Source organism: Macaca thibetana, chromosome 2, assembly GCF_024542745.1.
Source record: "Macaca thibetana thibetana isolate TM-01 chromosome 2, ASM2454274v1, whole genome shotgun sequence".
In the NCBI taxonomy this organism is placed as follows: domain Eukaryota; kingdom Metazoa; phylum Chordata; class Mammalia; order Primates; family Cercopithecidae; genus Macaca; species Macaca thibetana.
In genome coordinates, this window is record NC_065579.1 from 148603922 (window position 1) to 148630194 (window position 26273).

At 42.7% G+C, this 26273-nt stretch overlaps 1 protein-coding gene across 2 annotated transcripts in view; it reads left to right on the plus strand.

Moving 5' to 3' along the window:
* The first annotated feature begins 16565 nt into the window (after positions 1-16565).
* ALDH1L1 (aldehyde dehydrogenase 1 family member L1) overlaps positions 16566-26273 on the plus strand; it is an 81313-nt gene continuing 71605 nt past the window's right edge. For both annotated transcript variants that reach the window (XM_050781623.1, XM_050781622.1), the window contains exon 1: positions 16566-16789. The gene's annotated coding sequence lies outside the window, so the exon portion shown is untranslated. The remainder of the gene's footprint in view (positions 16790-26273) is intronic.

A 26273-nucleotide genomic window follows, 5' to 3' on the forward strand; every position in this document is an offset into this window, starting at 1 on the left:
AAGTTTTTGAAATTTAATTCGGCTGAAGTTTTTCTTTTAACAGGTAGTGTCAGAAGTGGGATCCAAAGTACAGCTTCTAATGACCCCCAGGAGTACTGAGTGAACAAGCAAGGTACCTGCAGGACTTATTTGTGTCCATTGATCTCTCAGAGTGGCTGGGGATCATGGGTAAGTTCTCTCTCAGATTTCAAAGCTCCATGGATTTGTGTTTTGAGCTCTCAGTTTCTTTGAACAAATTTCTAATCCAAACTGGGTTTGGAAGTCACAACAGAAACTGGACTGGGTCCAGGAATGGATTTGATCTGGGAATTAACTGGATCCAGTTAGAGGACTCTTACATCTGACTGGGTCAGAAAGGAACTGGTCATAAATGGTAATATTGTAGGGGGTGTAAAATTTGGCTTTTAAAAATTTGCAGGGATTTTTGTGTTCTATCTTTTGTTTCATTTTTCTTGTGTGTTTAGGTGGGAAAGAAATCATTGGCTAAGTTAATCAAGGAAAGCTGACAGTAAAGCCAATATTTTAGGTAAAAATGGGATCCTTAATTTCTAGAAAACCAGATTCCTTCCAGCTTATACATTAGGCCTGGGCAGCAACAAAGTCTTACAGAAATGGCAAAATGTTACTAAAGATAACTTACAGTGGTACATTCCAAATAAACAACAGATGCACTAGAGTGCATTAATTTTTTTTCTTTTGTGTTGCGGCAGGCCCCTGAAACAAACAAACAAACAAACAAAAACTGGATTAGGTCTCCATCTTGTTTTATGTCCCTGGTAGCTTGGCCTTGTAACTATGTGGCGGTACTTTCTCTTGGTCTCTGCCTTCCAGGGAACAGGAATTTTAGGGTTCATGTCACACTAAAGTCTAAAAATTATCTTGAGTAGTTGAAAGACTTTGCAAGTTCAAAATTAACTACTCTAGACTCCTTCTGGGAAGGGCAATGGAGACTGCCCAGTGTTGTAGCTCAGCAGCTAAGTTTTGTCCTTTCACATTGGTGGCCTGGGCTTGATTCCAAGCTTAGAGAATGAGTACTTTCTGGTTAATACCTGTGTGACTTTTACCACTTCCTGATGTTCTTCCCCTCCATGAACAACCTGTAGCTTCCCTTCTTAAATCTTCCTTTCTCTGAGTTACCTTTAAAAATTCCAGATTTTGTAAAAACTGCTTACCACCTCTTTGAAAATACCTAGTACACTTGTGGTTAAGTCATATCCTTAGTTGAGCTTTGTTGGTTTCATCTGTAAGATTACCTTTGGTAAAGTTCAAAAGTCAGAAATATCAGCCATTTGGCCTGGCTAAAGTCAGGTAATAAGAAATTTAAAAGGAGTTTTTAGAAAGAGCACTATGGTTAAAAGTCAGCTTAATTAAAAGCAGATATTCAAGCTCTAACAGCCTTGGACTCTTTGGAAAAAGTAGGAGGCGCCAGAGACCCCATTTTGGAAAAAAACCCTGTTTTCTTCATGGAACCCCAGGCATTGGAAATGGATAGATCCCTCTCAAAATCTAAGGCTCTGTTCTTTATACCAGATCAAGGATCTGATATAAAAATGAGACCCTTAATTTTTGAAGGTCAGTTTTGCCTTCCAGATGTGACTGCTTATTATATTAGGCCCCAGAAACTGCATGCTTTCCTGGCCCTGTTCTTCCAAGGACTCCACCCTAAACCCAGTAATCCAATTAAGAGATGTATAAACTACTGGGTCTTCTTCTGTTCTGCCTGTATAGTTATATATGTGTTGGCTTCATAATGTTTATATAAGAGAGCTCTAATTAATTGGCCTAAAGAAAAATATGTGCTTAAATCAAATATTTTTGTCAGGAAAGTAAAATCTGTAATGTCTTAGTTTATATAACTTTAGTAATCTTTGGGAAATAAAAACGGCTCTAAAGATTATTGGCAAAATAAAGACATTTGGTCTAATATAAGCAGGTCAGATATTAGGTTTGCTAAATGCTTTAAGGTTATAACCTGCTTTGACTTTTGGAAATTGTTCAACTTACCTACCTTGGAGACCTTAGATTCTAGATAAGGCCTGGGGACATGTGGAATTAGTCATGCGTCTTGGCTATGAAAATAAGGTTATAAAGAAAAGAGATTTTATATAGGAAAGGATCTTGTAGGGTAAATTCTTGTCTTAAAATAAAATAACTGGTTGTTTAAAAAGAGGGATGTTTAGGACAAGTCAGAAAGTCCAAGCATGTTGTAGATGGTCTGTGTATGTTGTGAAAGGATTCATGAAAGGAAATTTATGCACCAAAAGTAAAAGTTGCTAAGAGTTACCATTATAACATGTAATTGAAAATACTAAAAAAATAGTTTTACATGCAAGGTGTGCGAGGAGAGTGAAGCGTGTTTTTGGTAAAAGATTATAAGAAGGGATGGAAATGTAAATTTTTGCCTAGTTTAGAGGGCTAAAGGGTTGTTTCAAATTAGATAAGAAGAAGCTAAGGGTCTGAACAAGTTGTGGAAGATTTGTAAAAATTAACCTGATAAAAAAAATTGTGTGTGTGAACATATTGACTAAATTTAAAGGGGTACTATTCAGTTTTTCCATAAATTGAACATCGAAAAAAAAGCATAGATGGTTTTCTTAAAGCACTGATCTGCTCTTTTACAAAAATTGTAAAGGGTGATAAAAGGTTTATAAGAATCTCATCTCATGGTTAAACTGATTAAGCATAATATCAAATGTTTTAAACCTTTAACATATTTGATAGGCTTCCCAAAATCAAATTTCAGCTTCAAAATAGTCTTTTCTGACCTTAACTTTGGGATGCTACAGAGGGCCCCTGAAGTATCCAAAAGAGAGGTAAACAGGATTATTTGACATGTTATTACATGGGAAACATTGCCAAAAAAATAATATTTAACCTTCTTCAGATTATATTTTAGTGAATGATATTAATATATGTTCTAAAATTGTATGGGATTTCTAAAATTCTAATATGTCTTAGTATATACTATCAATCATAATTATGGTTATTATGTTAAGTTACTGTAGACCACAGAAATAACCAAATTACCATTTATATTATGTCTTTATGACTATTTAAAGTCATTTCCACAGTTAATTGCTTAATGCTGATGCAGTTTTTTAAAACTTCACAAGCATGTAAAATCCTAGAATATGGTGTCTTTTAGGAGACTCATGAAAGGATGAAATGGACCCTAAAAAGCACTCTGGAATGCAGGTTTCTAATAACTTTAGAATCATGTCATTTGAATTGGTTTAGAATTCCTGGAACTTTAATGAAAAGACTGACTAGGTTATAAAACTGCTAACCTAAGTAGAACAAACATTAATTAAATACCAAGAAAATATTTTGCCAGATTTTCACAGTAAATCAGCTAATACCGAAATTTTTTAGTTATACAGTTTGAATGAAATGCATGGTCTATGTCAAATTGCCTATTATGACCCATCAGTTATCAGTGCTATGCACCAAATTTGGAAAAACAACTGCTATTCAAGAGGACATAAGTCTCATGTTAATTAAGCATGAACTCATGGAGAACCAGGATGGCTGCCTTGTCCTTCCAGAATCCAGCTGAAAAAAATATGGGACCACGAGGACACTGTAAGCTATGAATGACATGCTGAAACCAGAAACCCAAAATTATGGTAACTGAAAGTGGTGCTAAGGCCCTAAGTTTTGGTTACACTCTAACTTAAGTGAGAACCCAGTCAAAAGGGAAGATTTTTTTAAAACAAAATTATAGGAGGCCATTGTTTTGGACTGAGCTCATGCACTAGACCCCAACAGACCAAACCAAAAATGGAGTTGGTTATGCTAAATATGACATAATCAAGCTAAGACTTTAAGGAAGCACATAGATCCTAGACCAGAATAGACCAGGTCTTGTTTTTCTCTTAAAACAGTATGTTCCAGCATAAGGAGGCACCCTCTACTCAATCCTTGTTCCTACCTTTGCAAAACCTACTGTTCTACTGTTTCTCAGTGGGTTTTAAGACAAAATAAGTACATTTACAATGGTGATAGTAACATCAATGACTAAAGTTTTGGTCAATCTCTCAAAATTGAGAAAATGACCAAAAGGGGGAATTATCAAAGCAAACTAAATATGGCCTGAGAAGGGCTCCATACTTCTATATCTGAGTCCTTGTGGATGAACTGCAACCTAAGTCAATAGGTAGACAAGATTGAAAACCTAATTTAGAAGTATGCACTTGTAACAGTCGCTGAGTCCTGGCCAATCCCAGGAGCCATACTTCAACCACTCACATACTGCTGAGCATTCAAATTGTGTTCAAATAAGGCAAACCCCAACCTGTAGCCAATTCAGCTGTTCTGTACCTCACCTCCAATTCCTGTACATCACTTCCCTTTCTTGTCTATACATTTGTTCTGACCCTGAGGCATCTCCAAAGTCTCTTCAAATCTGCTGTGATTCTGGGGGCTGCCCGATTTATGAATCATTCATCACTCAATTAAACTCCTTTAAATTTAATTCAGCTGACGGTTTTCTTTTAACAAGCTGACAAATCCCTGAAAGTGGAAAGGTCATTTCTGTGGTGGGGGTTTTGAATCAGACACAACAGTACCCATGTCTGAACCCATCCAGTTGATGCTGGGGCCATTTTCAGAAAAGTGAACCTTTTTCCTATGTGACACTATTCTAGTAACTTGCTAGGGCAAGACTTATCTGCTAAGCTAAAGAGGCATATGAAGTTTCCTGCAGAGCAGGAGTTAGAGTTTCCTGATCCCCTGAACGAGATCTGTTGTGCTCTCCACAGGCAGAAACTGACAGGCCTGCAATATCTCTGATCTCTCTAAAATATCTGAATGTTTATGGGCTTCTTCCTCTACTGATATAGGAAGGGTTAAAACTATGGTAACTATAAAAGTCTAAATAGATCATTCTAAACCTTTAGCTAAATTATCCTAATATTTACTGAGGCCTGGACAATTCAAGGACTCTCATCAATTGCAGAAGATTTCATTAAACAAGGACTTATTCTGTGTATCAGTCCTTGTAATACTCCAATCCTACCAGTTAAAAAAATCAAGGGACAAGGATGGACAACGAGGGAAATTTGTTCAAGATTTATGAGCACTTAATAAAATCGTGATACCAAAGTTTCCTGTGATTCCAAACTCTAACACTTGATTGTTCAATGTGCACATTGATTCAGAATGGCTGACAGTCATAGGTCCCTGTCCAGCTTTCTTTAGCATTCTAGCTGAGAAAGAGAGTCAGTATTTGTTTGCTTTTCACTTGGAAAAATCAAAGTATACCTGGACTGTAATGCCACAGAGGTTTCCTGAAGCTCCTTCTTATTTTTCCCAGGCATTACACCAGGACTGAATAACTCTGCAATTTCCTTGAAATTCTCCCCTCATTCGGCATGTAGATTATCTCTTGCTTTGCTATCCCAGTAAAGTGTGGTCTGAAATGGACTCACTTTACCTCTTACAGCAACTTGCACATAAAGGTCACAAAGTTTTGATGGAAAGCCTTCAGTTTTCAAGGGGGAAAGTTTCACTTTTTAAGGCATGACCTGACTGTGGAAAGGGTTTCCAAGAGAATAAAAACCACTCAACGTTTTCCCTGGCCTACAGCTAAAAGACAGTGAAGAGGTTTTCTGGGACTTGCAGGATACTGCAGATCCTGGGTTCCAAGCTTTTCCTTAACCACCTCACCACTGTATGAGCTCACTAAGAATGCAGTACCAGAGCCTGCATCATGAGAGGGCAGTCAGGAGCAGGCTTCTCACCGGCAGAAACCGGCCTTACCGCAGCCCCAACCTTAGTACTTCCAAATTACACTAAACCTTTCACCTTGTCCATTCACGAACATGGCAATCAGGCATGGGGGAAAACAATAGGCCCACGGCACATTATAGCCGGCAGTCAGCCCCCGCAGCTCAGGCACATCCTCACCACTAAAAGCAGTAGCCACAGCTGCCATACTGGTAGAGTTTTAACCTGAGTTAGTCTTAAGGAATGAACTTTTATGCAAGCCCTGCATGTTGTGGAAAGTTTATTAAATTCTAGTCAAATTCAGCATTTTTCAGCAAGTAGACTATCATCTTATGAAATCCTTTTGCTTCCCAATCTCCATCTAAGATGTTGCACTCTGCTACCTCTGGCTGACTACAGTGTGAGTGTGGTATCTGAATCAGTAGTCTTGCGTGCTGCTTTATGAAGCACTCCATTAGCTTATCCCAAGGAGACATTTGTTTGTTGATGAGCCTTAGGCTGAAAACTCAGAAGGAAAATGGCAGGTGGGGTATGCTGTTACCACTCAAAATGAATTAATAGGAAAGGAAATTCTTCCCCAATTTAAATCAGCCTAACCTGCAGAGCTTTTTGCTTTTACCTGAGATTGTCACGTAGTTAAAGATAAATCAGTAGATATTTTTAGACAGCAGATATACTTTAGAACTACTTCATAATTTCAGCATGTTATGGAAACAAAGGGAGCTTCTCACTTCCAGTGGGATCCCCATCAAAAATGAACTCCAAGTAGATGAACTCCTTTCTGCCATCCTGTTTCCATCACAAACTGCCATTATTAAAATCAAAACACCTACTTATAAAACTGCACCTGAGTATCAAGGGAATGCCCCGGCAGATGTTCATGCTAAGTCAGCCAGTACTGAAATTGTTAGGATGTGTAATTTCAATAAACTCCATAAGATTCATCAAAGTCAGCTCCCCTATGATGACTTACTTAATAAACAGTGCAGTGCACCAATTTGTAAAAACGAAATTGGTATCTGAAAGGACGTAAATTCAATGTGAAGTATAGACTCATGGAGGCCCTGGATAGCCACGTGGTCCTCTCTGAGTCCTTGAAGCTTCCATTGTTAAGGGCTCTGCACTCCATAGCTCATTACGCTGATCCAAATTATGAAAAATATTGGTAGGGTGATTGTTCTAAAATTGCTAAAAGGGTTTATAGCCAATGTTTGATTTGTCAAACCCATAATCCTGTGAAGACAATGAAAGCTTCAGGTGATGTATTTCTAACACATGATGAACCATTTGAATATTTACAGAGGTACTTCATTCAGCTTCCATCCTTGACAGGATATCAGCATGTTATTGTAATAGTTTGCATGTTCTCTGGTCAGATAGAAGCTTTCCCATGTAAGAAAACTGATGCTAGGACAGTTGCTAATATGTTATTAGAATTGTGTTTCCTTTCTGGGGTGTCCCTGGAGAGGAATCTCCTGCAACAGAGGAACCTATGTTACTGTTCAAACTCTAAAGCAGTTAAACAAGATATTGCAAACACAATGACACTACCATTGTCCCCATCACCCTCAACCTTCTAGAAAGATTGAAAAAACAAATGGCATTTTAACTGAAATTGACAACTGAATCAATTTGATTGCCTTGGCTTTGCGGGGAATCAGATCCACTCCCATCGGAAAACGTAGACTGGGCCTTTATGTAATATTTATTGGAAGCCTGTGCCCTTAATAATAGAACCTCATGTATCTCCCACTCTCCTCAATTCTGATATAACTAAATACTGTAAGGCTTTCATGTATTATGCCAAAGTATATTTTCACCAGATAAAAGAAACTTCCCATGATCCACCAACTGAGAACAATCAAGCCCCTCACAGTTTAGAACCTGAAGACAAGATCCTCTGGAAATGACATCAAAGAAAGATTGCCCTGGAACCCTGTTGGTAGGCACCATAGCAAGTTCTTATCACTACCCACACTGCAGCCAAGCTTCCGGGCCTTGAACCTTGGTTGGGTCCACAACTCACAACTCAAAGGGCCTCTCAAGATTCCTGGAACTGCACACCTGTTGTAGAATTTAAGGTAAAGCTGGCCATGGGGAAATTTTCCTGGAAGCAGATGACATATTAGATATGAACAGTTTTCCCAATACATGGGAACTAAACTCTTCTCTTAGTGAGATGCTTTCCCTGTTGAGCTTTCCTTGTTTATGCCTACTTTGTTTATGCCTACTTTTTTACTTGGAAGGATAATGCTGTAGTTAGAACTTCACAATAAATACAAAATGTTGGATCTTTTCTGCTAAACCCAGAACTTTACATCATCTGAGGGATCCATTAGTTCACTTAGTGATTAACTTTAGCAACATCCCTAATGCAACTGCCTATTTAAATTGTATTTGTGGTCCCTTTTATAGAGGTGGACTTCTGGCCCACTTGCTCTGACTCCTGCTTTGATTTGGCCCAGTCATGGGATGCGAGATGGCTTATTAGCTGAGCAAGGAGGAGTCAGTGCTGATGCTTTTTGTTGCATATGAATAAATACATCAGGTATTGTAGAGATTCAGTCACAAAAAAACAACAAACAGGCTATTTGGTTAAAATGGGTGCACTCTTCATTTGGTTTATTGTTTGATCTATTCGATTTTAGTTGATTTGTTTCATGAGGACCCTGGGTAAGGGGCATACTTTAAACTCTTGGTATCAAGCTCCCAATAGTCATAATAGTAGTCTTCCTGGTGCATTGTATTCTTTCAAAAATTTTTAAATGTTTGCATGCAGCTGTCTGTTAAACATTAAATGGTACCTTTTTATTGGAATGACAAAAATCCTCAAAAGTATGATCATGAGGACACTGTAACCTAGGAATAAATGACATGTTGAGACCGAATATCTAAAATGACGGTAACTGGGAGTAGCACTGATGCCCTAAGTTTTATTCACATTCTTACCTAGGTGAGATCCTGACCAAAAGCAAGGGATTGTTAAATAAAATTTGCAGGAGGCTACTGATTTGGAGAAGGCTCCTGTACTGGGCCCAGCAGACCAAGCCAATATGGAGTAATTCATGCTAAATGTAACTAATTAACTTAGGAGCACAGTGGTCTCTCAGTATCTGCAGGGCATTGGTTCCAGGACCACCTGTGGATACCAAAACCGGTGCATACTGAAGTTCCACAATTGCCTCTGTGAAACCCATGAATACAAAAAGTTGGCCCTCTGCATATGCAGGTTTCACATCCCACAAATGCTGTATTTTTTATCTGTATTTGGTTGTAGATGCAGAAGCTGCCAATATGGAGGGCCGACTGTATTTATTTTAAAAATCCCACGTATGTGGACCCGCACAGGTCCAATCTGTGTTGTCCAAGGATCAAATGTATACTCATGTCACAAATATCTGAGTTTCAGTTAGTAACAGGCAGCCGGCTGCTTCAAGTGAGATACAATGCTGAGTTGCAACCAATTAAGTTGCTCTTTTTGCCCCACTTCCACTTTCTGTCCATAAATGCAGCCTGACCGTGTAGCAGCCAGGAGCTCTTCGAACCTGTTCTGGTTCTGAGGGCTGCCCAATTCACAAATCTATTTTTTTTCTCAAATAAACTCTGACAAGTTTAAACTTGCTTAAGGTTTTTGCTTTATGACAGAGCCGTCGTCACCCAAACCTCTCGTTCAGACTCCCCACCTCCACCTTCTGTTCTCGGTCTGCTCTTTTAGTCTCCGGTCAACCGCTCCAGCACGACCCACTCTTTGGTCTTAAAGGGCCCTTGATAGCTTCTCTCAATTCACTAGCATTTTCCTTGTCCAGCTCAGAATCTGCAGTCCATGACCGCCCTTTGATTTTCAGTGAAACCATCTGGGTAAACTCAGAGATGGGTTTCCTTTTCCTCCGTGCCTGCTTCTTGAGTAGTCTGATGCATCTGGGGTCTCAAATGTGCAGTTTGGTCCCACTGTAAACTGAGGTGAGCCTTCAATACAGCCCAGGGTCCTTCCACCGCTCTCCCATTCCCCAACCCCACAAGGACTGCTCGAGCTTCCCTCTCCTGCACCCCACCTCAGGAGATGACCTTACCCCACTCTTTAGAGAGAGAAGGAAAGCCACCAGTGGGGGATCTTGTACCAACATGAACCATGGGTAAAGAAAACCCACCGTCCAGCTAGCCACCCACCCATCCATCCTGCCACCCTCCCTTCCTTCCTTCTGGTTATGATGCCATTCAAGCCACCTTGGAATCTGCTTTTGGACATCTTCCCTTCCCCCCCTTTTCAGGAACCACAGACACTACTGATTCTCCACTTTCTTGTATATTCAACTTTTCCTTCTCAGCTGAGTCTTTCTCAATAGCTTTATACACTCTTAAGTCTCTCTCGTTACAGCCTTTCCCCCATCCCACCATGACTTTCTCTTGTTACCCTCCCCTTCCCAGCCAAACACTTCGCAGCATGTGCTCCAGGAATGGCAGCAGCGTCTCCTTGATCCCCGCTCCTCCTAAAGAGCCCAGGGTGCCCGTTCCTGGATGGTTCCAACTTGAGAGCTCCACAGTGACTTCACCCTCCCAGCGTCCGTGCAGCCTCAGGTGGTGGCGGGTTGTGCCACTGCTGATCTCCAGCTGCCTCGCCACTTCTTTTTACCCTGCAGCATTTCCAGCACTCTTGCAGCTACTTCACGTGGAGCTCCCTCCACTGAGCAACGTGAGGTGGGCTCTCCGCTGACTAGACAGCGCCACTCATCTGCGAGTCTCTCTGGTCCACTCCCCACCCTTCATGGGGCCTGGTGCTTGGAGTCTGACCTGGAAGGGCAGCAGCCCCAGGCCTCTCTGCATCTGACTTGCAGAGACTTAGCCATTGGAGGGTCCTGGCAGGACATGAGGGGAGGGAAGGAGCCAGGTCTTCCCTGCTCCCAGTTATGATCACAGTTGCCATGTCTCCCAAGCAGCCCCTACACTCTGCACTCCTCTGGGTTCCATGAAGTGCTCCACACCCCAAACCCTCAGGCTCAGGGTCAGGGTCAGGGTCAGGGTCAGGGCTGTGCTGTCCCTGGCTCTGGGCCATGGTACCATCCTGCACTCCCCAACCAGTGCCACGTTCTGCTCACTTGTCTTGCACGTGCCAGGCTCTGGCCTGCGCTGGATCCTGGGTGGGTGATTTCCTTACACTCAGAGGCCAGCCCAGGCCCAGGGCCATCAGGGACAGAGCTTCCAACAAGGCCCAGTTGCTCCTTTCAGCTTTCTGATGCTACACGAACTTTTCCAACTCATTTATCATGATGGCTGGTGGAAACTGATTTTTTTGTTATTATTTTTAATTGTGGTAAAATAAACATAACCCAAAATTTACCATTTTAACTATTCTTCAGTGCACAGTGCTATGTTTTTAAGAGCATTCACACTGTTGTGCAACCATCATCGCCATCCATCTCCAGAACTTTTTCAACTGAAACTCTGTCCCCATTAAACATGAACTCCCCATTCTCCCCTCCCCATGGCCCCTGGCACCCCCCATTCCACTTTCTGTCTCTATGAACATGACTACTTTAGGGGCCTCATAGGAACAGAACCGTTTGTCCTATTGTGGCTGGGTTAATTCAGTTAGAGTAATGTACTCAAGATTCTTCCACGTCGTAGTGTGTGTCAGAATTTTCTTCCTTTCTAAGGCTGAATAATATTCCAGGATATTGATTTTTTAAAGGTGTTTTTACTTTGCAAAACAAAAAAATGAGAATCTAATATCAGTTACTGGAATGCTGTTGAAATTGCCCTGGCCTATGAAATCAGAACATCTTGTTACCACTGGACAACAGAGTGAAACCCACAGTCTGCACCCCATGTTGTGGCCTCGTGACCCCTGACTTTGCCAGCTCCTCTCCTGCAGCTATAATGCTTTCTCCTGGTTCCTCAAAAACAACCCACATCCCCACCTCCATGCACCCATGCATCATTCTTACATTCTCTTCAACTGGAGTGTCTTTCTCATTTTTTGCTGGTTAAATTCATCACAGTCTCACTAGGCCTTATCTCCCAGGTGGAGCTTGAAGTACCCAGACCTCATTTCTTCCTGTCTCCTCTCTGTGATGGTTCACATCCCCTCCCACCTTTGATATCTGCTGTCTGTGCATTCATTTCCCCCGTACGGGTGCAAGCACCTGGAGTAGAGACACTGTCCCTGCCTCCTCTTTTCTCTTTTATTCCTCTGCAGTGAGTTTCTGGGGGCCATGTGTCAGCCCGGTGCTGTCCAGGCATGCGAGTGCAAACACACAACACCCCCAGGTTAGATTTGGTGTGGGGCTGGAGAGGACCCGGCAGGAGCAGGGCTGTAAGCTCTGTGGCCCAGAAGCATTTCTTCTGTGTCTGCAGGTCCTCAGGTGGGCTCTGGTGCGTAGCACAGAGCTGTATTAAGGCTCATGCCTACTTTCACCTCTATAAGAAAAATTGCACGCTGGCCCTTTAAAGGGGAAATATGGAGAAAACTATTTTGAATTCTAGGTTCCCTTTGGGGAGAGGTTCTAAGGGGTGGGGATCAGGTGACATCATGAGTAACTCACAAGGCAGGGTAGAAGTATCTGAACGAGGCATCCCAGGAGATAAAGAGAAACACTGGCTCCAAATTAAAAAAAAAAAAACCAAAAAACAAAAACAAGCCCAGGTCACTTGGCCTGCCCGCTTTGATTTCCCACAGGTTATGACCTTCAAGTTAATGTTTCCTTTGCAGTGTACACACAGTCCCGGTTACTGATTCCCCAAAAACAAGCTGAATCATCATTATACAACAAAAAGAGAACCCATGTCTATCCCATCCCCCATTCACACAGCCCTGAGCCAGGCTCGCCTTCTAACCTGCCTCTGGTTTGGAGCAGTAGCCCCCATTGTTCTACCCAGACCTGGGCTGTGTACGTGCACACTGCTTTCCCTGGTAGGACTTAGCCACCAGGGCCCTGCGGAAAGCCTGGGCAGAGGCTCTCTCTGCAGGGCTTGTCCAGCCTCTCTCACTGCAGGTGCCTCTCCTGCATCAGGGCCTGTGTAGGGCTGTGGGATACACAGATGAAACAGGCCCTGTCCCTGCCCTCAGAGGTGTTGCAGTTGCGAAAGAGACAGACACACATATAAACAGTTGCATTACAGTGTGGTCTGTGCTGTGAGTGAGGGAATTCCCAAGGAGAAGGCTGGGATCAGGCTTCCCAAAGGAGATGATGCACAAGCCCATCCCTGGGGAACAGGCAGGGCTCAGCTGGTGGCTTCAAGAAGCAGGGCATTCCCGGCACAGTGAACTGAACTGGCAAAAGAGGGTTTCAGTGGGACTTGTTCAGAGAGTGTCATATAGTGTTGGGACAGGGACAAGCTGGCTTCTGCCACTCTCTGACCTCAACCCTCAGCTTCTCTATCTTGTCTATGAAAGGATGGATTCGGAAATCACACAGTTACTTCCACCATCTTTCATTTGTTAAAAGGAAGTCACTACGTTCAGCCTACACTCAAAGGCAGAGGAATTATGTGCTACTCCTTGAATGGAAGAGCATCAAAGAGTTTTAAAATGACCACAGTCCACCTAATGGCCACAAATTATTTACATCCTTCCACATGCAAAATACATTTGCCCTCCAAACATCCCCTCAAATCCTCATCCCACTGTAGAATCAGCTCAATGTCCAGAATCTCTGCATCTAAATCAGGCTTCGATGTGGGTGAAGCACCTTGGATATTATTCCCTCAAGTGTAGCTCCTTGAGTAGGGTTGTTCTCAATCTGCAGACTTGGGAATTCCAGAGACAAATTAACTGTGCCTCCCCTGCTGCACCGACCTGACATAAACTGGTGGGACAGGCATAGGATAACCACTGTAGACATGCCTGCTCCAAAGGGGACAAGGATGGGAGGCATGCAGGAGTCACTAGTCCATGGCAATTCTAAAATCTTCCTGGGCAGTTCCTTCAAGTTCCTTGAATAGTACTTAGTCTGACTCTGGCCCCAAAGTGATTCTCCATGGTCTTGGCTCCACCCTTTGGGTTTTTTGTTCTGTTCTGCAAGTCATCCCTTCTTTTCCATGAAATGCAGCCCAGGTTCATATCTGTGTAGTTTCTCAGCTTGCTTCCTCCCAGAATTTGGAGGAATCTACAGGTCTGTTTTCATTTTATATTGTCTCTGACCCTTTCAGTCTAAGTCTACACTGTTTTGCTAACATAATTCTTTTAAAAATGTTACATGTCTCCTGTAGATCTCACTGAGGTTCATGCCTTTAGACAACTGTCAAACCCACACATCTCTTTGAGAAAAGCCTGTCTCTCCCTTGGGCTTCTGCTGAGACTGCTGTCAAGGACGACCGTAAGCTTCTTAGAAATCCCACTATTTTAACAAAATATTCTGAGGTGTCCATTTGATCTCTTTGAAGATTTTACAAAAGATCTCATGGCCATACCCTTGGCTTCATCTTTAGGCCATCTTCCTGGCTCCGGGCTGCATTTGCTCTTTGCCTGGAAGCCATTTGTTAGTTTTAGCATCAGATGACATCTGGAGAAGCTGGATATTTTCACAACCCAAGTTCTGGTTCCTTTTTATTTAACAATCCTTCTTTTGACTTATATTCCTTCTCTCACATTTTAGTATAAGCAACAAGAAGAAGCCAGGAGGAGGCACCTTCAACAATCTTCTTAACCAGATCCCCTAGTTCATCTGGTACATTTTCTACTTTTCACATGATTTCAGAAAACTTCCTGCTTAAATTTCCCTCCTCTCCTGCTCCATACCTCTAAGAGTATGGATTCTTCTCTGATTTACTAATACATCTTTTTGGGGTGTCCAACCTCCAAGCCATTGATTCAGTGGTTCCTGTCACCCATCTGCCTTCTCTATTTTAGCTCCCAAGCTCAGAACACACCACTTTCCCGTTGCAGGCCCCTGACGCTCAGTCAGTTATCCTACAGATTGCATGGTGCACCTTCCACACATAGCGCATGCATTCGGCCCTGGGGACTTCCCAGGATAATAAGCTAGTCTTTGCCATCCTTGTCCAGAGACATGTTAATCAAGCAATCCCAGAAACAGTGATAAAATTGCAGTTGAAGGCCAGGTGCAGTGGCTCATGCATGTGATCCCAGCACTTTGGGAGGCTGAGGTAGGTGGATCATCTGATGTCAGGAGTTTGAGACCAGCCTGGCCAACATGGTGAAACCCCAGTGAAACCTCTCCTAAAAATACAATAATTAGCCAGGCATGGTGGTGCATGCCTGTAATCCCAGCTACTCAGGAGGCTAAGGCAGGAGAATCGCTCAAACCTAGGAGGCAGAGGGTCCAGTGAGCCAAGATTGCACCATTGGACTCCAGTCTGGGCAACAGAGTGAGACTCTACCTCAAAAAAAAAAAAAAAAAAAAACAACAACAACAACAACAACAACAACAAAAAAAACAGTTGAGAGAGGTTCATGAAGAAAAATTACAGGCCTCTCTGTGATCGCATAATGGAGGAATCTGTCCTAGTAAGGCTGAGGCTAGGGAAAGTTTCCCTGAAGTCATGGCATTTTAGTAGGAACTTCCTGAAGAACGAGAGGGGTTGTCTGGACAAAGATGAACAGCACATGGAAACTTTATAAGTTGAGAAGTTCCACAGATATGAGGGACAGCAGGGATACCTGCAAGCTGGAGCTTAAAGAACAAGGGGACAGTGCCTGAAAACAGGCCTGTGGATCGGCAGGCACAGGCCACCTCAATCCTGAGTGTCCATACTGGCTTACGTGAGCAAAATACATGCATTAAGCCATTCAACAAACATTTATTTAGCAACTGCTACAAGCCATCACTGTGTACTGGGGATGCAGCAGTGAATACATCTGGCAAATTTCCTGCCCTCAAAGAGCTTACAGTCTAGTGGAAGAGACAGATAATGAACAAACAAAGAAACAAGGAAATATCAGATATACAATTAAGTGCTGTGAAGGAAATAGAACAGGGTGATGTGACAGGGAGTGGCTGAGGTACTTCCTTAGTTTGTGTGACCTGGAACAGCCTCTCTAAGGCTCTGCATCAGATATCTGATATGTGATACCACCTGGGAGCAGGCTCTGAAAGAACACTACAGATAGAGAGGTAAAGGCAGGAGCTGCAGCAAGCCTGATGTGTTCAGGCACTGAGCAGAGGGCCAGGTGGCTAGGGCTCAGCAAGAGGGACGCCTCAAAAGAAGTGAGGCTTAGCAGGGCACGGAGCAGTGCGGCCGCAGGTGTGGTGGGAAGGGCATTCCAAGAGAAGGAGCCCCCTGGACACAGGCTTGCAGTCAAGAACAATACACCGTTATCACTCCCTGCATTCTACGTGGACTTGCCTGAGACCTGAGACGGGGCTGGCCAGGATCCCCGGGAAGCAGGGGGAGGGGTCTGTGGCACCAGGACTGGGTGGAAGGGAGAGTGGAGAAGGGGAATTGCAGAGAGAAAACCAGGGGCTGTTTTTCTCTCGGAGAGGCGGGTAGGCACTGGACGGGCAGAAGCGCCGCTATTCAGCCGGATGCACAGCTGCTGTCTAAGGGGCCGCGTCTGCAAGGGGCTGCAAATTCCCGGAGGGCAGCGTCTTGTTTGGCTTTGCTGTGTCCATAGCACATGGCAGGTACTTGGCCCATCAAGAGTGAGTGAGAGTGAGTGAGTGAGTCACCTGCTTGGCGAAGGTCTCTTCTGACCCACTTACCCTTGACAGTGCTCATAACTGCCAGCCTTGCTGGGTGCTTGGGCCTTTTCAAAGCCCTGGGGTTTCTAAAAGGGTCCACAGCAAGTCTTCTTGACCTAAGCGGGAAGGAGCGCAGGCCCCTGCGGCGTAGGCTTTTACATGGCATTTATAGACCCGCCCGGAGAGGGTGCGCGGAGCTCCCGCCACAGTCCCACCACCAGTGAGCGCCGCCCCCACTCGGCTGACTCTCAGCCCGCCCCGCGCCCCTCCCCTCACGGGCTCCGGCCTTAACCAGAGCTCGCGGACTGGCGGGGACCGGTCCCACCTCCTGGCTACCAGGACGGGTCGGCACCAACCCCAGTTTCGGGGCTGCGGCTCACAGAAGTCTAACCTGCCGGCGACGCCCGCACCAACTCCTGCGCGCGGTGAGTTTCTGCTCTCTCGAAAGCGCCGGACGCCCGGCGGAAGGGAGGCTGCCCTGGCTGCGGCTCCGGGGGCTCCGGGGGCTCCGGGGGCTCCGGGGGCTCCGGAGGCTCCGGGGGCTCCGAGGGCTCCAGGACTCGGTTCTCACCGCAAGGGCTCCTGCGGGGCCCATAAACTTCGCTGCTGGGACGCCGGGCTCGGGGTACGGGTCCGGAGTTCTTTGGAGCAGTTGAGCCTGAACCTGGCCAGGGGTCATCAGGCTAAAGGATTGCAGCGCCAGGACTGGCCCGCCGAGGATCTGGCCGGCCGCGGTGGTAGGGCCCTTACGGAGCCGGCGCCATCCTGTGGGGTGGGCACTACTGGTCCGGCTTATGGAAGAGAAAACTGAGGTTCGATAAGAGACAGGGACCAGCCGAAGGTGACACGATGATTTGTGACTGGGGACTACCTGTTTCCTGGGTCCCTCGACCCCATGCTGGGACAGGGAAACGTCTTCCCTGATTGGCCAAATCTGGGGGCCTGGCACGAGGGCCTCTTGTGATTGGAGGGGTCGACGTGCGCGCTCAGGGGCTGAGCTGTAGTCCCAGCTCCAGCCACTGCGCTCAAGTGGGAGGTCGTGTGCAGAGGGAGGCCGGATAGCAGACCCCACAATGTGGCTCCTGGGGCCCCGCTATCGAGAGCTCAGGCCCCGCGGGCACTTGCCTAGGAGAGGAAAGAATCTTCCCAAAGTGCAGACGGAGACGGAATTTAATCAGGAGTCTCAGACTTGGAGGCTTGGGCACTGGTGTCCCGTGACTTTGCTTCCTCCCCACGCCTCCACTTCTCCTTGACCTTGGGCAAGTTTCTTGTGTTCTGAATCTTAGTTTCTTGTCTCTAAAATCGGAGGGGCAATGAACAGTAGTGCCTGCCTCCCAAGGTTACATGAGAATTACATGAGGTTGCCCCGTGCCTGGCCCTAGGAAACCCTCGGAGAATGTTGGCTGCTGTTTGTTTGTTTGTGACAGAGTCTCGCTCTGTCGCCCAGGCTGGAGAGCAGTGGCATGATCTCGGCTTACTACAACCTCCGCCTCCCGGGTTCAAGTGATTCTCCTGCCTTAGCCTCTAGAGTAGCTGGGACTACAGGCAAGTGCCACCACACCCAGCTAATTTTTGTATTTTTGGCAGAGACAAGGTTTTACCATGTTGGCCAGGTTGGTCTTGATCGCTTGACCTCGTGATCAGCCTCCCAAAGTGCTGGGGTTATAGGCGTGAGCCGTCACTCCCCGCCGACTGCTGTGTTCTTGTTAGCGTTAACTCTCACGGCCATGGGGGGAGACAATGGTGTGGCGTCCCTTATAGAGAAAAGGAGACTGAGGCTCAAAGATGGATTTACTCAGGGTTGGCCTGAAGCCTAAGGTCCAGAGGGCCAGGTCTCTGGACGGGTCCTGTTGCCTGTTCCGAGGGCTGTGGGAGAGAAAGCGGGTAGAGCATGACCCCCAAGGGACAAAGTGGCCTCCCTGCCAAGTGCCAGACCAAAAAGGCTGAGTGCAGGAAGGGGTCGGCCTTGGACCCTCCAACGGGCAGCGGGGAAATGAGACACCTTGCAGCGGAATGCTGGCCTCTGGGCTGAGCCTCTGCTCGGTGCTAGAGCTGCGTTCGTGGGCCCCAGGACCCCAGCACCAGAACAGAGGGCCCAGAGCTGCAGTCCTGCAGGGTGGCCCAGCCTCACAGGGACTAGAAGCTGGGTCCTGGAAAGCCAGGCCTGGGCTGGGAATTGGGTAGGAGGGTTGGGAGGCCCAGGAAGCCTCCCAGTGTCCCCACACCACCAAGTGAAAAGACACTGAGCAGCAATGACGGGGGGAGGAGGCGGAGGCCTGGAGGCCGCCCACACGGCCCACAAGGGGCTCTCTGGGCTCTTTCCAGCCCCTCTCCCTGGAGGCCCCTGCTCTTTCTGGGGCCAAAGGGCAAGCCTGACTGAGGCCCCTCCCTAGGCTCCTGTGTCTGTCATGCTCGCTTTCCTTGGACTGTGACAACAGCCCCTTGGTGGTCACCTGGACTCTGCCTCCCTGCAGGGGGGGAACAACCTACTCTTTTATTTATTTATTTATTTTCAGAAGTAATCATGGCAATATAAAAAAGAACATTCTGTTAAGAAAACAAAATAATTACAGTCGTCAAAAACCTCTGAAACCCAAAACCCTTTACCCAGTGACTTTCAACATTTCAGTGTAAATTCTTCTAGGATTTTACCCTGCAAATAAACACACACATGCACACACATACACACACAAACTTAAGCCTTACAAAATTATTGTGGTTTGTTACTTGTTGGGGTGTTTTGACAGTGTCAGGTTGTATAATCCAATATTTACCAATATTTTCTAATAATTTAATGTTTTCTTCTTATATTTGATTTTCAAGTATTAATTTTTAACCCAATTGGACTGCATTTTGGAGTAAGATATGAACTATAGATTAAATATTCTATATATAAAAAATATTCATTTATTTCAGTTAATAGACATTTTTAGAGCACTTTTAGGTTTACAGAAAAATTGAGGACGAAGTGCGGAGTTCCCATATTCTCAGTCTGTCCCTCCCTGCATACTTCCTCCTATTTCTCTTTCTATTCTTTTCCTTTCATTTTTTTTTTTTTTTTTCTGTTTTTTTGAGACAGGGTCTCACTTTGTTGCCAGGCTGGAGTGCAGTGGCACGAACACAGCTTACTGCAGCCTTGAACTCCTGGGCTCAAGTGATTCTCATGCCTCAGCCTCCCAAGTACTGGGACTACAGGCAGGCACAACCATGCCTGGCTAATTTTAAAATTTTTATGTAGAGATGGGTCTCACTTTGTTGCCCAGGCTGGTCTTGAACTCAAGGGCTCAAGTGATCCTCTGCCTTGGCCTCCCAAAGTGCTGGGATTACAAGCATGAACCACTAGGCCTGGCCTCCCCTATTTTTAACATCGTGCATTGAGATATTTTTGTTATACCTTTTTTTTTTCTTTTTGACACAGTCTTGCTCTCTTGCCTAGGCTGGAATGCAGTGGCACAATCTCAGCTCACTGTAGTCTCTGCCTCCCAGGTTCAAGCAATTCTTGTGCCTCAGCCTCTCCAGTAGCTGGGATTACAGGTGCACCACCATGCCCAACTAATTATTGTATTTTTATAATAGTAGAGACAGGGTTTTACCATGTTAGCCAGGCTAGTTTTGAACTCCTGGCCTCAAATGATCAGACCGCCTTGGCTTCCCAAAGTGCTGGGATTACAGGTGTGAGCCACCAGGCCTGGCCAATTTTGTTATACTTGGTGAGCCGATATTGATACAATGTTATTAATGAAAGTCCATAATTTACATTAGAATTCCCTCTTGGTGCTGTACATTCTATGGTTTTGGACAAACATATAATGATGTGTATCCAGCGTCACAGTATCATAGAGAATAGTTTCACTGCCCTAAAACTCTCCTATGCTCTACCTATCCACCGCCAAACCCCACTACCTATCCCTGGCAAACACTGGTTACTGCCTTTGTAGTTTTGCCTTTTCTAGAATGTCATGTAGTATGTATGAATCTTATGGTATGTAGCCTTTCCAGACTGGCTTCTTTCACTTAGCAAAATGCATTTAAGCATCCTCCATGTCTTTCTGTGACTTGATAATTCATTTCTTTTGATCACTGACTTACACTCTGTTGTATGGATGTGAATGTACCACAGTTTATTTCTCTGTTCATGTACTAAAGGATATCTTGGTTGCTTCCAAGTTTTAGCAGCAAATAAAGCTGCTATCAACATCTGTGTGCATGTTTTTGTGTGGACATTAGTTTTCTTCTCATTTGAGTAAATGTCAAGAGCAATTGATGGATCATATGGTAAAAGTATGTTTGGGGTTATAAGAAACTACCAAATCTTTTTCCATAGTGGTGGCATCATTTTTCATTTCTACCAGTAATAAATGAGAGTTCCTGTTGCTCCACAGCCTTGTCAGCATTTGTTGTCAGTGCTCTGAATTTAAGTCTTCTAATGTGCGTATAGTGGTGTCTCATTGTTATATTTTAATTTGCAATCTATAATGACTTACAGTGTTGAGCATCTTTTTAAATGCTTATCTGCCATCTGTATATCTTCTTTTGTGAGGTGTCTGTTAATTTACTTTGCCCATCTTAAAATTGGGTTGTTTGTTTTACTGTTGAGTTTTAAAAGTTCTTTGTATATTTTGGATAAGTGCTTTAACAGATGTCTTTTCTCCCCAACCATGGCTTGTCTTTGCATTCTCTTAACAGTGTCTTTTGCAGAGCAGAAGTTTTAAATTTTAATGAAGTCTAATGTACCATTTTTTTTCCTCCATGAAGTGTGCTGTTGTTGTATCTAAAAAGTCAAATCCAAGTTTTGGCAGTTACAAATAAAGATGCTATAAACATCAGCAGATTTTTGGTGTGATTTTTGTGCAATGCAGATTTTCTCCATTGTCTTGCCTTTGTCTCTTTGTCAAAGATCAGTTGACTGTATTGATATGAGTTTACTTCTGAGCTCTCTATTCTGTTCCATTGATCTATCTGGCTATTATTTTGCCAATACCACACTGTCTTGATTACTGTAGCTTTATAGTAAAGTATTGGGGACAGGCAGTATCAGTCCTGTAACTTTGTTCTCCTTCAATATCGTGTTTACTATTCCAGGTCTTTTGTCTCTCCATATAAACTTGAGAATCAGTTTGTTGATCCACAACAATAACTGCTCGGGTTTTGATTGGGATTGCATTGAATCTATAGATAAAGTTGGAAAGAACTGACATCTGGACAGTATTGAGTTTCCCTATCCATGAACATGTAATATCGCTTCATTTATTTATACATATTTTTATGTTTTCATCAGTTATGGTTATTCTCACATAGATCCTGACATATTTTAGATTTATGTATAAGTAATTCACTTTTTGGTGCTAATGTAAATGGTTTTGTGTTTTTAATCTCAAATTCCAGTTGTTTATTGCCAGTATATAAGAAAGTAATAGCGGTGGCTCAAGTCTGTAATCTCAGCACTTTGGGAGGCCGAGGCGGGCGGATCACGAGGTCAGGAGATCGAGACCATCCTGGCTAACACGGTGAAACCCCGTCTCTACTAAAAAAATACAAAAAACTAGGCGGGCGCTTGTAGTCCCAGCTACTCCGGAGGCTGAGGCAGCGTAAACCCGGGAGGCGGAGCTTGCAGTGAGCTGAGGTCCGGCCACTGCACTCCAGCCCAGGCGACAGAGCGAGTCTCCGTCTCAAAAAAAAAAAAAAAGAAAGAAAGAAAGTAATAGATTTTTATATATTAACCATAACTTTACATCCAGCAACTTTGGTAGAATAACTTAGTATTTCCAGTTTTCTGTTGCTTTGTTGGCATTTTCCACATAGCCAATTACGTTTTTTGAGAACAAGGACAATTTATTTCTTCCTTTTCAATCTACAGACTTTTCATTTTCTTTTCTTTTCTAATTACATTAGCCAGGACTTCCAGTATAATGTTGAATAGGAAAGGTGAAAGGGAACATCCTTGCCTTATTTCTGATCTTAGGGGAAAATCTTCCAATTTCTCTCCATTAAGTATGATGTTAGCTGTAGGTTTTTCATAGATCTTCTTTATCAAGTTAAGTTTCCATTTATTACTAGTTTGCTGAAAGCTCTTTTCATAAATGGATGTTAGATTTTTGTCAAATGCATTTTCTGGATCTATTGATGTGATCATATAATTCTTCCTTAGCCTATTCATGTGATGGGTTACATTAATTGATTTTCAAATGTTTAACCTAGAATAAATCCCATGTGGTGTTATGCATAATTCTTTTTAAACATTGTTGGATTTAATTGCTGATTTTTTTGAGGATTTTAACGTCTTTGTTTATGATAAATATTGGTCTGTTTGTTTCCTTTCTTGACATGTTTCTGGTTTTGGTACTATGGTAATTCTGGCCAGAGAGAATTAGAGAATTTCCTCTACTTCTATTTTTTGAAAGAGATCATAGAGAATTGGCATAGTTTCTTTCCTAAATGTTTGGTCATATTCATTAACCCTAGTGCTTTCTATTTTGGAAGGCTACTGGTTATAGGCTCCTGTTCTTTAATCAGTATAGGCCTATTCAGATTATCTATTTCTCTTTCTGTGAGTTTTGGAACATTGCGCTTTCAAAGAATTGTTTCATTTCATTTCACTTACCGAATTTGTTGATATAGAGTTGTTCATGCTAGTACTTTGTTATCCTTTTAATGACCATAGGATCAGTATTGATGGCCCTTCTTTCATTTTTGATATTAGTAATTTGAGTCTTCTCTCTTTGTCTTCTTAATTAACCTGGCTAGAGGTGTATCAATTTTATTCATCTTTTCAAGGAACCAGCTTTAGGTTTTATTGATTTTCCCTATTGACAACGTGTTTTCAATTTCACAGATCCTGCTGTAATTTTTATTATTTCCTTTCTTCTGCTTATTTTGGATTTAATTTGCTCTTCTTTTTCTAGTTTCCTAATTTGGAAGCTTGCTTTTAGCTCTTTCTTCTTTAATAATATATGCATTCAGTGCTCTAAATTTCCCTCTAAACACTACTTTAGCAGCATCCCATAAATTTTGATGTTATATTTTCATTTTAATTTAGTTTGAAATATTTTAAATTTTTTCTTGAGATTTATTCTTTGGTCTGTTTACATGTTGTTTAGAAGTGTGTCATTTAGTTTCCATTTTTAAAATGTTTTTCAGAGCTGTTTCTGTTATAGATTTCTAGTGATTCTGTTGTGATCCAAGTACTCTCCATCATAGAAATAATTGATATTTGTTGTTGTGTGTTTTATGGCACAGAATGTGGTCTGTCTTGATGAATATTCTATGTGAGCTTGAGAAGAATGTGTATTCTGCTGTTGTTGGATGAGGTATTCTATAAATGCCAATTAGATACACTTAATTGATGGTGCTATTCAATTCAACTATGTCCTTACTGATTTCCAACCTGCTGGATCTATCAGTTAGTGGGGACTGGCCAGGCGTGGTGGCTCATGCCTGTAATCCCAGCACTTTAGGAGGCTGAGGCGAGCAGATCACCTGAGGTCAGGAGTTCGAGACCAGCCTGACAAACATGGAGAAACCCTGTCTCTACTAAAAATACAAAATTAGCCGGGTGTGGTGGCACATGCCTGTAATCCTAGCTACTCGGGAGGCTGAGGCAGGAGAATTGCTTGAACCCAGGAGGTGGGGGTTGCGGTGAGCCAAGATCACGCCACTGCACTCCAGCCTGGGCAACAAGAGCGAAACTCTGCCTCAAAAAAAAAATGGGTGGGGACTGACAGAGAGGTGTTGATGTCTCCAACTGTAATAATAGTGGATTCATCTATTTCTCCTTAGAATTCTATCAGTTTTTGCTTTACACATTTTAGCGCTCCGTTGTTAGGCACATATACGTTAAGGAGTATTAGGTCTGCTGGGATAATTGACCCCATTACCATTGTGTAGTGCTCCTCTTTATTCCTAATAATTTTCCTTTCTCTGAAGTCTGCCTTATTTGAAGTTAATAGAACAACTCCGTATTTCTTTTGATTAGTGGTAGCAGGATATATCTTTCTCCATCCCTTTGTTTTTAATCTATCTGGTTTTTATGTTGAAATGGGTTTCTTGTAGACAACATATAGTTAGGTCATGATTCTTTATTCATTCTGATAGTCACATGTTTTAATTGGTATATTTAGACCATTGATATTTAAAGTGATTTTTGACATAGTTGGATTAATATCTACCATATTTATTACTGTTTTCTATTTGCCCTTTGTTTCTTTTTTCTTCCACACTTTTTTCTGCCTTTTCTGATCTTAACTGAGCATTTTATATGATTCCATTTTCTTTTCTCTCTTAGCATATCAATTTTACTTTTTTGTTGTTGCTTTTTTAGTGGTTGACTTACAGTTTGCAATATACACTTAAAACAATTTAAGTCTGCTTTCAAATAACACCGTACACTTTATGGGTAGTGTAAGGGCCCTATTGCGGAGTATTCCTGATTCCTCCCTCCCATGCCTTATTATTACTGCTGTTATTCATTTCACTTATCCATAAGCTGCAATCACTGAACACATTGTTGCAATTATTATTTTGAACAAATTGTTATCTCTCAGCTTAAGAATAAGAAAAAAATTTATTTCACCTTTATTTCTTTCTAATACTCTTTTGTATGTTGATCTGAGTTTCTGACTTGTTCAATTTTCCTTTTCTTCTGAATAACTTCTTTTAACGTATCTTGTAAGGCAGTGTACTGGTGACAAATTCATTCAATTTTTGTTTGAGAAGTCTTTCTCCTCCAGTTTTGAAGGACAATTTTACTGCATACAAATGGAATCTAGTTAGTTCTAAGTTGATGGAATGTTTCAATTCTTTAAATATTTCTTTCTATTCTATTCCTGATTACACGGTTTATGAAGAGAAGTATGATGTAATCCTCATCTCTCTCCCTCTATACGTATGTCCTGCCCTGCCTCTCCCTGGCTTCACTGAAGATTTTCTCTTTGTCTTCTATTTTTTGCAGTTTGAATATGATATGCCTAAGTATAGATTTTGGGGTCAGGGATAATCTTTATCCTATTTGGTTTCCTCTGAGCTGCCTGGATCTTGGTTTGGTGTCTATCTTTAATTCTGGAAAATTCTCAGTCTTTATCACTTCAAATATTTTTACTATTCCTTTCTCTGTTCCTCTCTTTTTTTTTTAATTCCATCTCATATCCCTATTACAAGGATTTACACCTTTTGCAATTGTCCCACCATTCTTGGATATTCTGTTTTGTCCTTTTTATTCTATTTTTCTCTTTGTATTTCAGTTTGGGAAGTTTCTATTGATATTTCATCCATCTCATTGATTATTTCCTCAGTTGTATCCAGTCTATTGATAAACCTATTAAAGACATTCTTTGCATTTATCACAGGGTTTTTATTTCTAGAATTTTTTTGTTTTTTTCTTAGTTTCCATCTCTCTGCTTACGTGACCAATTTGTTCTTACATGTTCTCCACATTTTCCATTAGAGCTCTTAGCATTTTAATTATCATTTAAAATTTTCCATCTGAAAATTTCAACATTGCTTCCATATCTGATTCTGGTTTAGGTGCTTGTTTCATCTTTGCAAACTGTGTTTTTGTCTTTTATATATCTTGTAATTGTTTTGTGGAAAATCAGATATAATGTATTGGGTAAAAGGTACTGAGGTAGATAGGCCTTTAGTGTGAAGTTTGATATTTACCTGTCTAGGAGTTAGAATGTGCTTACTATTTGCTATAGCTGTGGATGTCAGAGGATATAATTTTCTCTCTTCTTCATCTTGTTTTTGTCTACCCTACTGTCTTTGGATTTTTCTAGAGACTCCTTAAATAGGCTCTGGCTTGCAGTTCTTTTATCCATAATCCCCTTACTATACTGGAGCCCTGTGGATGTAGTGGTAAGGTGTTTTGGTTGGGGGAAGTGTTTTACAGTCCTACAATTAGGTCTTAGTGTTTCA